General features: G+C 41.8%; 1 pseudogene; it reads right to left on the bottom strand.

The window, feature by feature from the left end:
* Nucleotides 1–14,474: 14,474 nt before the first annotated feature.
* Nucleotides 14,475–15,145, bottom strand: LOC105986294 (annotated as a pseudogene).
* Between the last annotated feature and the right edge of the window lie 462 nt (nt 15,146–15,607).

A 15,607-nucleotide genomic window follows, 5' to 3' on the forward strand; every position in this document is an offset into this window, starting at 1 on the left:
GGGGCCGAGGGGACCCGCGTGCGTCCCGGGCCGCTCCGCGCCGGACCGAGAGTCGGGGTGGAAGGGGGGCCCTCGGGGTGGCGGGGGAGAGCGGAGGGCACTCCGGGCACGCGCGCACACGCACGCACACACACACACACGCACATACACACACACGCACACACGGGGGCCAGGCCGGTTTCCTCCTCTCCCCTCCCTCTGCTGAATGCATTCCATGATCATCGTCAAAGCCCCGGCTCGGATTCATTGATCCTTCCTTTGGGTGGAAGGGAAACACACTCGTTGGGCAATGGTTTCTGCTTCTTTTACTAACTAGTCAGCTGTAGCAGTGCCAGACAGACAGACAGCTTCTAAACAACGTCCACGCCGACCCCTTCCAAAACCTCACCACCGCCGCGGAGCACGCGACACTCCATCGCTCCAGCCACGTAGGCCATAAAAATAAACCTCCACTCCGGAACAGCCCAGGTGTGAAGCAGACCCTGCGCCGGATCCAGCCGGGCAACAGGGAGCCAGACCTCTGAGTGTCCTTGTTTCTAGGAGCTCAGGTGACAAGGGTTTGCAGCGCTTGCGCCACTTTTCCACAAAGCTGGCTGGCGGGACAGGTGGGCCCCACAAACCCCAATATCCTGCTGGGTGGAATGGAGGAGCGCCTGAGCACACCCAGTGTCTCCCAAAGCTAAGGCTGTAGCCACATGGGATGCCTTAGTGCCCTTATGTCAAGCCTGGCCCAGGGCATTAAGTGACTGCAAACCACACCGTGAGCAATTTACTTCTCGCTCTGATTCTTTTCCTTCTTCTGTCAGAAAGTTTTCTCCAAAACAGTAGCTAAACTTCCTGTCCCCCCACCAAAAAAAAATCATCCAGAGACCAGCCCTAGGCAAGCATTTGATATTTAACTAGGAGACATAACTTTTTTTTTCTTTCATTGTTTAGCTTCATTGTTTATTGTTATTGTTACTTTCTATTTATGGCAATTAAAGCTGGTTTTCAAGTCCTGGTAGGGATCCAAAGTTTCCCTTTCAAGCAAGGTTCTAGGAGTAAATATATACTTGCTTAAAAGGAGTAAATCACTCAGGTGAGAGAGATAAAACAAAGCATCTAAAGGTAAGTTGATACTTGTAAGTATGCTAACTAGACACAACCAAGGACCAGAATAGCTCTTTTATCAGAAGAACGCTGTCGTGAGCTAGCTGTGCCCTGACTTCACGCCCACCCCATTTCCTCCAAAACACTGTTTAAGAGGCCTCACCTGTGTTGGACACTGTGCTCAGTATAATTAACTTATTTCATCTTCACAAAATCCTTGCACACTAGTGACTCCAATCTGGAAACTTGAGTCTCCCCAACATTCATTTGGCCCAGGTCACAAATTCATACAGCAACAAATGACTCTAGAGTTCAGACAGTCTTGATTTGAGTTTTATAAACCGCTTCCCAATTTAGCAAGTCCAATAATCGCTCTGAAATTTTATGTGAAGTTTTTTGTGCGACTTCATGCAGCCTCTGTATGTTGCCAAAGGTTTAAGAACCGCAGTTAGCACTATTTAAAAGGCTATCACCTGCTTTGGATTTTAAGGGAATTCCTTGTACCTTCCATTGTGCCCAGCCTGGTGCTTCACCTATCCCAGTGTTTATAGGACTTGGTAGCACTAAGTTACAGAGGTGAAGTAGATGATAACTGGCTGGGGAAGAGCATTAACTAACTAAGTCCTGCCCACACAGGTCTTTTATAAGCCAGAACTCTGGTACCTGTACAGCAGATCCACCTTAAAGCAGGGGGGCAAGCAGCCAATCAGGCAGACAATAGAGGGAGGAAGGTAGAAAAGCTCCATAAGAAGTTGGCCCAAGAAGCAGCACCTGGGAGACGGTCCAGAAAGATATGGCTTTCCGGCAGAACTATTCCTGTCGGTTTACCTGGCCCTGTGCTACAAGAGGAACGAGAGGCAGCTACAGCACAACTGGAAAAGCCAATGGCAAGAAGTAACTATGAATCTGGCAGCAGCTTCATACATTTAAAAACTGAAACTACACTGGGGTGTCTGGGGCTCATGCCTGTATTTCTCACTAATCAAGAGGCTAAGACCTAGAGGACCACAGCTCCATGCCAGCCTGGGCAGAAAAGTCTGTGAGACTGCATCTCCATGTAACCAACTAGAAGCCTTGCTCAAGTGGCAGAGCACCAGCCTCAAAGCAGGCTCTGAGTTCAAGCTCAAAAATACAAAACTAAACCAAACTAGATGAGGAAACTGTCCACCTAGCTTCAAGCCCAATCAGATACTACATCCTAAATCATTCTTCCAACTGTTCCCTCTTAGGCTGGAATACATGCAGATGCTTGCTTCGTCTATTCCCTCACAGGACAATTTGTTAAAAATCTCTTTTTAGCTAGCCCTACTCTATATCTGCCTTTAATCTCAAGTTGCTATGACTTAAGCAATGATTTTGTGCCGAACAATGCCAACCTCCATTTGTCTCATCACCTGTCATCTAGGCAACTTCTTCCTAGTCAGCTGTAGTATCTCAGCCTTGTCCTCAAATTCTGTGAATTTCCTAAAATTACAAACTTTCTAAAGATATACTGCGACAGTGGTGTGGTTGCTGTCTGCATCATTTGGAAGAAACGTTGGTAAGCTTAGGCTGGACATGGTAACACATGCCTGTAACCTCAGCAACTCAGAAGGCAGAGATGGGGATGAATGAAGTTAAAGGCAAAAAGTTAGTGAGACTTCCATCTCAACAAACAAGCTTGGCATGATGGTGCATGTCTGTAATTCTAGCTATCCAGGGAGCACAGGTAGGGTGATCATAGTCAGAGGTCAGCCTAGGGGTGGGGGAAGGTGGGCAGGAAAAAGCAGAAGAGAAGACCTTATCTGACAAATAAAAGGGATAGGGATGTGACTCTAGAGATAAAGTGTTTACCTTGCAAGTGGAAGGCCCTGAGATCAAACCCCCAGTAATGTGCACAAAATGCTAACTTAGCACGGATCCCTGTGTCCTCTGGATCTCTGTAGCAGTATGGAGGTTCTGACTTATCCCCTCCCCAGCTCTCACAGACATTCCACACACACCACCATTCTGAATTACTTGCAGCTCTCCCTAAACACAAAACCCACCATCTTTCCACAGGGTATTTCTCTAAGAAGAAAAGCCCTATCTCCCCGCCAGTCCTGTGCCTCCCTATCGGAAATGTCTGATTCACTCCTACTCATCCATCATGAACCCACTCAGAAAACCCATCCCTCCCTGAACCTTTTATATTAAAGTATGGATCACTGCCTTTTCTTTGTTCTTCTAACCATCTCATCGTGCAATTATAATTACTGCAATTCATAACCCCTAAAAACATTACAAAAACCTAACTCACCTGGATCTGAGGCCATTTAGCATCGGTATTCCAATGAGTGTGCTACTCATATTTAAATTGTGGGCACTTCTACACACCCTTTATATAAGTTACAATGCAGACACACTAAAAAATTCAGACTGGTGAACACATCTGCCCCATGCTTCCCTTGTCTGTCTTTCCTTCACATAGTAATTCTTTTTTTTTTTTTTCCTGCTGATGTGGTGCTGAGGAATTGAACCCAGGGCCTCATGCATGCAAGGCAAGCACTCTACCACTGAGCCACCTTCCCAGCCCCTCACATAGTAATTCTTAATGCTTTCATTTTATCTTTTCCATGTCAAAATCCCCAGTGCCTGACACAGTCTGGCACAATAGAGTTTGCTGAATAAATCAAAGCTATGTTTGTGAACTTGGACTGTATTTCATAGGACAGATCCCCAAGGTCAAAACCTGATCCCTCTCCTTGCCTCTCCCATGGCCATCCTGGGCCACACTATCCCTGGTGTGTACATCAAGTTTCTCACTGGACAGTAACAGTTGGTCTCCAGAGGTCCAAGGAGAAGGAGAAGGAAGGGGATGATGTCAGAATTGCTGGATTTCTAGGTTCACAGTGCCTTGTCCTCTCTCAGGCACATTATCCACTAGGAACACATGGTTGGTGAATGATGGAGAAAGGAAGAGGATACAGAAAGAAGGAAGAACTGGGGGAGGGGATGAAGAAGAAAGACTGAGGGAAAAGGGATTTAATTTTGTGTGTGTGTGTGTGTGTGTGTGTGTGTGTGTGTGTGTGTGTGTGTGAGTGCCAGTACTGGGGCTTGAACTCAGAGTCTGCATGTTGTCCCTTAGCTTTTCATCTCGATACTCTACCTCTTGATCTACAGATCCACTTATTTAATTGGAGATAAATGTCTCCCAAATTGGTCTGTCCTAGCTGCCTTTGAACTGGAATCCTCAGATCTTAGCCTCCTGAGTAGCTCCTATTACAAGCAAGAGCCACTAACACCTGGCTGATTTAGGGGATTCTAACTGTATGTTACAAACCCAATTTACACAAATTTGTCATCATTGTTTTAATTTAAATGAATCTACTCTATATATGGATGGATATATAGATATGGATATAGATAGATAGATATAGTGTTTGCTGGCACCTGGGCTTGAACTCAGGGCCTCAAACTTTCTCAGCTTGCTGATTCAGCTTGTTTGCTTGGCTGGTGCTCTACTATTTGAGCCACAACTCTACTCTGGTATTTTGCTGGTTAATTAGAGACAAAGTCCTGGCTGGCTTCAAACCTCAGTCCTCTGTATCTCAGCCTCCTAATTAGCTAAGATTACAGGCATGAGCAACCAGCACTTAGCTGAAAATAATTTTATCTTAGTATCTTAATGAGAAGGTGCTTTTACATGCATGGTAAAACCAAAATATTCTTATGATTTTCTTATTTTCTTCTCTATTCAACCTGAGGCCCTCACTCTCTGATCTAAAGGAATCTGAGCTAGTGGTAAAAGTGTGTGAAAACTGGTTCTTAGATGTTAACAGATGCAGAGAAAAAGAACTGAAAAGAAAACATGCTGGCTGGGCTCCTGTGGAGCATGCCTGTAATCCTAGCTACTCAGGAGGCTGAGATCTGAGGATCATAGTTCAAAGCCAACCCAGGCAGGAAAGTCTGAGAGACTCTTATCTACAATTAACCACCAGAAAGCCAAAGTGGTGCTGTGGCTCAAAGTGATTGAGTGCTAACCTTGAGCAAAAGAGCTCAGGGACAGCATCCAGGATCTGTGTTTAAGTCCTCCAACTGACAATTTAAAATAAAGAAAGGGCTGGGAAGGTGGCTCAGTGGTAGAGAGCTTGCCTTGCAAACCAGAGGCCCTGGGTTCGATTCCTCAGCACCACATAAACAGAAAAAGTTGGAAGTGGCGCTGTGGCTCAAGTGGTAGAGCGCTAGCCTGCAGCTGAAGAGCTGAGGGACAGTGCCCAGGCTCAGAGTTCAAGCCCCACAACTAACAAGAAAGAAAGAAAGAAAGAAAGAAAGAAAGAAAGAAAGAAAGAAAGAAAGAAAGAAAGAAAGAAAGAAAGAAAGAAAGAAAGAGAGAGAGAGAGAAAGAGAGAGAGAGAGAAAGAGAGAGAGAGAAAGAGAGAGAAAGGAAGGAAGGAAGGAAAGAAGGAAGGAGAGAGTGAGAGAGAAAGAAAGAAAGAAAGAAAGAAAGAAAGAAAGAAAGAAAGAAAGAAAGAAAGAAAGAAAGAAAAGACAAACATGTGACTCAGTTGCCCCCTTCCCTCAAGTCACCTGATGTTATCTGAGGAAGCTCTGGTAGAAAGAGAACTGTATGCATTTTCTTCTCAGGTCTATCGCTCAGCTTTTGCCCTTGTGATATTTTTTTTTCTTGTCAGTTGTAGGTCTGAACCCTGTCCCTGAGCTCTTTTGCTCAAAGCTAGTGCTCTACTACTTTAAGCCCTGGCGCCGCTTCTCCTTGTGATATTTCTCCAAAACAACAATTAGACTCTCCATTCCTCTCAGACTTGCTCCTACCATAATTAAATCTTAACAATTAAATCCCAGCAATACTTGCTGTGGCCAAGATAGATAGGCTGATTTTTCCCATGTTGTCTATGAAATCTCCAGTCAACCAGGAAGCCAATGCTAGTCTATAAAGATTGAGCCTGGGAGAATCTTTCAGGAAATGATGGTTAGTGAAGGTATGTGGATTTCATAAAATAGGAAAATAATAGAAAAGCATTTCTCCAATAGACTTGGTCACCACTAACCATGAAGAATGTGATAGTATGAAGAAACAGGTCCATTAATGTGTAAATTTTATGAGGGAAAACAGCTCACCAAGCAAAAAGCTGAACCAAAATGTTTTCTCTTGTGGATTTTTGGTATTTCCCCTCAGCTATGGGCCAACTGGGTAGAAATTCCTATTTCTAAATACACAATGAAGATCATGACTTAGCAATATATATAATATCCAAGTTAAGTAGAATGACAGAATTGTGTTTTATTTATTGAGTTCATTTTGTAGTTCATGTAGAACTCAGGGCCTCATGCTTTTGCTTAGTTTTTCTGCTCAAGGCTGATAGTTCACCACTTGAGCCACACTTCTAGGATTTTCCCTGGTTAAAATTGGAGAAAATATTCTCACTGACTTTCTTGCCTACATCAGCTTCAAACCCAATCCTCAGATCTCTTTTGGATTTAGAATAATGGTCACTGGACTTAACTATAACCTCATTTTTCCTTTAATTTTCTTGTCTTAGTTTTTTTTGTCTTTTTTTTTAAACAGGGTTCTGCTATGTAGCCCAGGGTGGTTTTGATCTTAAAATCCTCCTTCTTCAGTCTCTGAGGTACTGGGATTCAAGTCACCTACTACCAAACATGACTAGCTTCAACTTTTTCAACCCTAGTTTTCTTATCTTCCCAACCCAAGACAGGATTCAGTTATGCAAGTGTCACGGTGACTTCTTGTGCTAACCTTCTACAGTTCACCAAGATTTAATCCCAGAGGGCAAAAAGATAAATCTGGAATTCAGTTTAAATAAGTCACATTGTCATGAACACCATTTGTACCAGAAATCTGGAAATGAGTTACCAAGATATTTAGAGATTCTTAGACCTATATTTTTCACTCACGTATTCATTCATTAAATGTGTATTTTTTTCATTCTTACAGGAATTTTCTAGAGGACTGAAGCTTAGAGCTATTCTAAGGGTATTCTACCCAGGACATTCTGAGCATTCAAAACTAGATAGGAAGATCAGGAGATACAAAGTGTATATATTTGAATGGAGTAAACTTGGGTAGCATCATGACATTTTTCAAGGACTCAGTTTTCTGAGGACAAAGTTATTACTCTGAGCATCATTAAACAGCCAATACTAGATACACATCTGAGCAGAAGGCCTGGCTTCTGTTCTTCTTCAAAAGAAACATAACTTCATTCACTGAGGGATGCCTGACTAGGTACAAGGGAAGGAACTTGCTGAACTTGATTCTCCAAGAAACCTACTAAGTGTCGTTGGCAAAGACCTCACGGGTCAGTCCTTACAGTATTTCTAGAAATAAAATTTAAGGCCATGAAGATACTGAGCATACATGGATTGATGAATACTATCAGACATAAGGCGGTTTCCATTTACATACCTACCCAGAAAAGTTGAAAGGTTCTGAAATCTTAACCCTCATATAGTAAAGGAAATAGATAGTGGTTTTCCTAAATTAGGGAACCACTTGATTTTATATGCAGTTATTGATAATAAGAATGAAGCCAAAATAAACTGTTCTCAAGAACAACCTAAAGGAAAAACTGACTTATCTTTCCATTTTCTGTTTAGAAAATATTATAGAGCTGTTGTGTCAAATTTTGGTCTCCACAAAATCTGGCTAGGTCACTATTCAAGAAAAATTTAGAGAGATAAATATCAGGGAAGGCTTCTTAAAATAGTTAAGATGGACATGGCTTTAGTGGATGGGTATAATTCAGAACGTGCTAAGTGGATTCCCAATGTGGAAAGATTTCACAGAATACCTCATTGATAAACCCATGCATTATTCCGCACGCGAGATAAGTCTCCTTTGCAATGATTGTTCTAAATTGATAGAAAGAGAAGGGTACCATTATCAACTAGTGATGCCCGCTACCAGTCAGAGATGGTAGTAAGGGACCACAGGTGCCACTCTCTTGTCTTACCTGCTCATCTCTTTCAGAGTTGAAGAAAATAAGAAAAGAGGTATATTTTTTTTGCAGGGAAGAGTTCTCTAATTTCCTCCCCTCCCCCATCTGTGCCCTTCACCTCCTCTTTCTCCTGGACAGCACTATGTATATAGCAGAAAGTATGGACATTTCTGACATGGGAACAATGCAGGCAGACAGTAGATCAGTGTGACAGGATGCCAGAGGCATCCTCTGTTAGTTATCTCTTTTGGTTGAAGCTCCTTTATTTTCTCTTTTCTAGAAATATTCAGACACGTGGGAGAGGAAGAGGAAGGAGAATAGTATGTTCTTGACTTTGAATCCATCTTCTGGGCCCTAAGATGTATGTAAACAGATAATGGTTGCAGAAGCTAATGTTAAGTCTTACCATTTGCCAAGTATCTTGCCAAGTACTTTGGGGTAAGTTTTGTTTTTGAACTATGGGAAGAGTTTGGTATCAAGATGACCTTGTTTGAATCTGGCCTCCAGCACTGATTATTATTATTATTTGAGCCTTAGTTGTAAGAAGATATAATAATTCTATCGTGTGTGTGTGTGTGCGTGCGCATGTGCACGTGCGCGAGCCTGCACATGCATGCTAGAATTCAGCTCCTCTCAGTCATGCTCATATTCTGCAATTTCAGGCACACTATCTCTTCTGGCTTTTTTGCTGGTTAATTGTGGTCTCAGATTTGTCTACCTCAACTAGCTTTGAGACTCCATTATGAGATTTCAGCCTCCTGGAGTAGGTAAGATTATATATATGCCTATATATATAGGCATGTGCCACCAGCATCCAGTGGTTTTGAGTTTGTGGTACTGGTGTTTGGCCTTGTATGCATGCACTCAACCAATCAAACCATGCTCCTTTATTTTATTTTTAAATAGGGTCTTACATTTATGCCTCAACTGGACCAGATTGTGATCCTACTATTAATGATTCCTGCAGAGCCAGGAGGATGGGCATCCATTACCACATCTTAAGATGAGGTCTTGCAAAACTTTTGCCCAGGCTCACCTTACACAGCAATCCTCCTGACCTCTGCCTCCCAAGTAGGTAGAATTGATAGGCATGAGCCCTTGTACCAGGATATCACACCTACTTCTTATTGCTGCTGTAACAATAAGTGATACCATATGTAAAGCACCTGCCACATAATAGGTCCTAAATAAACAGATACCTTTGATCTCAAGTCTGTTACAGCCACTGATTCCTGGGGAGGATCTGGAGGAAGTAATGATCAGTTGTCAGGGACAATAGAACTAAGGAAGGCTATATAGGCACAGACTGTATTTGGAGATGCTAGTGGCGAATGGCAGTAGAATTGGAATCACCGATCTGACCCCTGCAACAGCAACAAAAATGAGCTTCACACACCTCAGTGAGTACAGTGTAGATAGATGAATTCAAGGACTGAAAACAAGATAGATGAAAACAAGGACTCAGAGAATGAAGGAAGTAGGCTTACTTGGATAAGTGCTCTTCCTGCCCCTTCTTTCCACAACTCAAGATCCTGTTCTTATAGTTCCTTATGCACTCATACCATTTTAGAAGCACCCACTATATAACCAAGCTTTGGGTTAACCTGCCATCTGATGAGGCACAGCGTCTCTTTCAGGTCTGGATGTTAGATATTAGATGTTAGATATTAGATATTTGAACAAGTCCACCAGGGTGGAATTGGTACCAGTGGGTAGCCTCCTTCTAGAGGCTGTAAGGGAGAAGCTGTGCACTGCCTCCCAGCTTCTAAAGGTTAGTTATACCTGCTGATACCTGCACATCATATCACTTTCTCCCATGTGTGTTGTCATGTGGCCGCCTCCTCCTCCTCCTCCTCTTCTTTCTCCTCCTCCTCCTCCCTCCTCTTCCGTCTTCTCCTCTTTTCCTTATCTTTCTCTTTTCCTCTTTTTTTCCTTAGTTAATTGTACAAAGGGTGTTCCTATTTCCATACATATATATAATATACTTTGACTAAATTCCACCCCTTCTAGCCCCCTTTCATATCCCCTCTCCTCCCTTCATGGAACAGTTTTAATTGGATTTATTATTCTATTTTCACACATGCATTTGAAGTACCTCAGTTATACTCACTGCCCTATGAAATACTCAGTCATAAATACCTCTCCCTTCACCTTCCCACTTCCCATAGGTTTCCACTCCCACTTCTCATTGATCCCACCATCCAAACAGTCTCCTAGTTTATACTCGTCTTTTTTGTTTTTAGATCTAACCACATATGAAAGAGAACACGTAATACTTGTCTTCCTCAGGCTGGTTTAGGTGTTCCTGCAGGATACCTAATTTTATTCTTGTTTATGGCTGGATGATACTCGTGTGTGTGTGTGTGTGTGTGTGTGTGTGTGTGTGTGTGTGTGTGTGTGTATACAATCACTTCAGCATAGTTTCTATTACCACATAAGGTAACATCGTAGATTCTAGGAATTAGGATCTGGGTATATTTGGGGGTCATTATTCAGCCTACTACATTTGGTATGTTAAAAGATGACATAAACTACCTCATTTGAGAAGGAGACTAGGTAGATAATCCCTGGAGTGTCCAGTTTGCCATCGTCAAAGCCTAGGGCCAGGATTCTTTATGTTCTTGTTCAATGAAGTGTTTCTAAAATTAGCACTAATTGGGTATAGGAATTAACACCTATAATCTCAGCTACTCAGGATGTGGAGATCAGAGGATAATGTTCTGAGTTCAGCCCTGGCCCAAGGCATTAAGACTGTATCTGAAAAATAAACTAAAAACTAACAGACAAAAAGGATTGGGAGCAAAGCTTCAGTGGTAGAGTAGTAGTCAGGCATGAGGTCCTGAATGTAATCCCCAGTAGAAGAAAGCAAGAAAGAGAGAGAGACAGAGACAGACAGAGAGAGAGAGAGAGAGAGAGAGAGAGAGAGAGCATGCAAAAGGAAGAAGAAGGAAGGGAGAGAGGGAGGAAAGAAAGAAAGCAAGAAGAAGGAAGAGAAAAATAGTCACAGCACTACAAGGGTTCTGAGAGTAAATCTTAGCCCCTTATCTTAAGGATTTGCAGAATCCCACAAGGTAACATGCCCAGGCCTTTCAGCTCATTTAGAAGTCCAGATTGCCCAGGTATTCACACTCCAAGTCTCATGCTCATTCTGATTCCTTTAGAGAACTTCCACTATTTACTTAATAAATAAACATGAATTTCTAAGTAGCTAATGTAATCTCATTCACTAAAACAACAACAAAGAGAGTATATAGTAAAGCCTTCTTCTGAAAATCTGTGCAACTGGAAATTCAGCCAGGCCAAGATAAGTCGCTCAATGTGGATAAAGTTACAGAGTCATATGTTTGCCTTCTGGAAGGTCTGACGTTTTTGTTCTGGAGGTCTGGAAGCTTTCTTACAACCCTTTCCAAACTGACCTGGAGCTGCTGACTGGATGGAACTTGTCAGGAGATACTGATCTTTTAGATGAAGATGAACTAAACCAAGGACTCTATATTAGGTGGTATTCTAACTCTCTCAAGTCTACCTAGAGGGCTTTTCCCTCAACTCTTCTGCCTCTGGCAATGGTAGGTATCCTAAGAAGTGTCAACATCATCTGGAACTACATGCAAATGATTGGGTCTTTCAGGAATGTGGGGTTAGGGCCCAGTAGCTGGAATTCTAGCAGGCCCTCCAGGTAATTCTGATTCAAGCTAGTGAGAACCTCATCATGGAGCTGATGCTAAGTTTCGCTGGGTGAGGGGATTTTTCAATGGGTCATGAAAGAAAAAACAAACAACAACGACAACAAAAAACAAGGCTTGCTCTCTGGAGAATGGCCAGAGAGATAGTCAGGGCTACAGATGGATTTCCTTCCCAGGTGTGTTTGGATGGAGAATTCTGAGAAGGAATAGACAAAAGGAAATGACCCAGTAATTCAGCAATAAGAGGGAAGAGTATAGAAGAACCACGTGCTAGATTCAGGGAGATTCAGAAGTATGACAACAGGAAGAATTTCAACCAGGATGACAGTCTGGCAATAGATAGAAAATAGATTTTGCTTTCCAGTAACCTAGAAATCTGGATGGAGAGTGGGGGCAAAAAAAAAATCCATTTTGAAGAGTAAGGAAGCAGCAAAATTATTAGAAAGGAAACAGGCAAGATATTGGAGGATGGCAATGGAAATTCATTCCATTTATTTTGTTAAATAAACATGCAAAGCAGAGCCTTCCGTTGGCGACAGTTTAGTCCTGGTGGGGTACAAAGCAGAGGAAGGGGATTTATTTCTCATCTTGGGTCAAGGTGCAGAATGTGGAAATAAGGATACAGCCCTCTTCAAACTCACCAGTAAGCAGAAACTTCTATTCTTGTGGAATGTAAATCTAGAACAACGATTCTCAACTGGAGGCTTTTAATTTGTCCCTTGGGGGCACATTTCACAATATCTGGAAAGTTTGGCCTTTTTTGTTAGTTTGTTTGCTTGTTTTCTTTTCTTTTTGAGACAGGAATTCCATATGCCAGCCAGGTTGCCCTTGAACTGATTTTCCTACCTCAGCATCCTGCCTGCTGGGATTATATATATGTACCAGTGCACTCAGCTTCTTGAGATATTTTTAATTCTCACAAACCTATAGGGTTGTTCTTAGCATCCATGAGTACAGGCCCAGGATGCTGCAGAGCCCCTGCAACACAGCTCTCCACAGAATTATCTCTGTCCATATGTGCCAAGGTCAGGGAGGCCTTGTTTAGGGTAAGTATCTTGCCAGTTCCACCTCACTCACATATCCAGTATGCTTCCTACTGAAAACTTCATGTTTATAGGCAGCACAGGTTGTATCTTTGAGTAGTCAGACTGAAAGTGACTAAGAAGAATAATATAAGCAGCTGAGAGACCAGGAGATGGTGACTGAGTCAAAGATAAAGAAGAGTCAGCAAACAAATCAACCATGCATCCTTTTAATGCCCACGTGGAGTGTATCAGTGCCTTACCATCCAGTCCTCTTAGGCCAGCTCATTCCTAGGCAAATGACCGTCTTCACATTAGCTATTCCAGCATAATAGGAGGTAGGACCAGAGGATCCATGGAGCTTTGGGATGGGAAATGTACTAACCACTTTGAATATCAAACACAAATTATACCCTTCCTGAATCATCAGTACTAGTGAAAGTAAAACCTACTCATTATAAAAGAAGCCCTATAATGAACTTCCCCAATGACCTAGTATGATAGATTCAAGAGGCTGATGTTTTGCACTTACTATGTGCCAACACAAATATCTCTCTAGCTTCAGTTTAGATGATTTGCTAAAAATACAAAAGGAATAAAAATCAGATTTTACCCAGATCTAATAACATTTCCCAAAGTTGTTCACACTTAAACTTACAAACACACACACACACACACACTTTGTGGGGATGTCCACTAATTAAGTAGCAATAATGTAAACTTTTCTGGCAGGTCAAATGTATGTTTATTGGGTTGCTTGTTGATTTTTAGTGCTCTTCAAATTAGACTTGAGTAACATTTCTAAAGTTGTCTTAATTGTTTTTTAACCCCTTCATTAAAACTTGCCCGGAATTTAATTAGCGTCTGACTAATTCTTCACCCACAAGCAAAATAGTCAAGATAAAGAAGTTTGAGTGTAGATTAAAATTAAAGTAATTGTAGTTCAAAAAGAAAGACAAAACAACTGGATGATTTGACAGGATGAACAAGTTCTTCTTCTAGGACATTTTTCCCGAGGCCCTATCCTGGTCACCTCTGAGAGTATTTGCAGTGTTTTTGCTGTGGTCCTAGGCCTCTGGAAATCATTGATGAGTTTAGTCATCCTATCCTTGTTTTGGGAGATTTTAGAAATAGAAGGAAAATGCCATTAGTGTGTTTGGTTGTGTATTTATTTGAACTGAAGGAATCACCCAGGTTAAAGTTCTTTCTGATTTAAAAAAGGGAGGGGAAGGAGAATGATATTTTGAAGGTTATTAATTTTTCCCATCATTGGATAATGAGTCATAATGAAGAAATTACTCTAAATCTGCACAAGGCTACCAGAAGCAATGAAAAGAATTCATGTGCCCAAGCCAACGCAGGGGGAACTGGCCGAGTCACAATTACTACAATTACTGTCACAAAACAAAGATGTGAGCTCTAACAGGATTTACTTTCCATTCCATGCAACCGTTCCTTTTTTATTTCATCTTGCACACTCAATGTGAGTGTGCTCCTATGTACATGTCCTATGTACAATTTTGAATCCTCATGGATATAGTTATGATAATTGTCAGAAAATCTTCTCTTCAAATTTTTATTATTATTTGCAAGTACACTTTATTCACAGTAATATCAAATTTAAAGTGTACATGTTTTGTTCACTAAAGTTAATGGGATAATTTGGGAAGCAGAGCCTTTCTCCTTTAAATTAGGCAAAGTCTAGCTGTAGAAGTATTTAAGCTGCAATATTAAAAAAGGGTGTTTTCTTTGTAAAATCACTGAAGTACATAAAATGCCTTGGCAGGTAACAGTGCTACTCCTATCCTAGTCTATTTTATTCTATGATATCTACTTAAGATGTTATGTTCATCACTCAATCATTTCACCAGAGCATTCACATTTTAATTATGTATTCATTTTGATTGTTTGCATGTGAGAAACCAACTAACAACATTAAGCCTGTTTCTTTTGAAACCAAGATACTTTTGCCATTTTATCAAAAGCAAAGGAGACTCATGTTTCAAGATGCTGATGGCAGAATGCTGAAGATTCATGCTTGCTGCTTCGCCTGGGCTTCTGCCTCCATTGAGCCAGGTGGAGCTGTCAATCCTAAAAAGGCATACACTGCATTATTTTCTCAGGCTTCGAAGAAGGCATTATAGTCCCCACGGTACTGGCTTTCATTGAAAATCTGAGGTGGCAGGGGTGCCCTGTGGCTGGTCGACTGTTTTCAGGTACATTTTCTCTCATCCACTTCCTGTTCTCTTCATTGGCTGCAATATCTTTCTCTTCAAATCCAATTTTGTTGGCTTCTAAGAAGCCAAGCACATCTTGTTGTTTCTTCTTAATCACCATAGAGCCGGAGGGGGATGCAGTGTACACACGGATCACCATCCTAGAAACAGCAGTAGGCGATTGATTGTTGGGGTGTTGGAGCAGCTACAGCACCGGCTGGAATGAAGCTAGGCTCTTCAAATTTTAATTGATAAATTAGATCTTTCTTTATTCACTCAGTCATTTGTCCATCAGTACAATCAGAGCCAGTTCTAGGGCTTCAACTGAGAGCCTCACACTCTTTACTGGCTTTTTTACTCTGAGATGGTGCTTGAGCTACCCTTTACTTCCAGCTTTTTAGTAGTTAATTGGAGATTAGAGTCTCACATATTTTTCTTCCTGGATTGGCTTCAAACAGCAGTTCTCAGAGCTCAGCCTCCTGAGTAGCTAGGATGACAGGAACATATCTTAGACTTCCCTTTCTTTAGTATCTAAAGGGATTGCTGGTTCCCCCTGCTTTTCATCACCTCTTTTCATTTGCCTCATTCTTCCTCATCCCTCAAAACCCAAAAGTCACTTCCACCTCCTCTTGGAAGTCTTCCAGGACACTGCCCCCCAGTGA

This window comes from Dipodomys ordii, unplaced genomic scaffold (genome assembly GCF_000151885.1).
Source record: "Dipodomys ordii isolate 6190 unplaced genomic scaffold, Dord_2.0 Scaffold34, whole genome shotgun sequence".
Classification (NCBI taxonomy): domain Eukaryota; kingdom Metazoa; phylum Chordata; class Mammalia; order Rodentia; family Heteromyidae; genus Dipodomys; species Dipodomys ordii.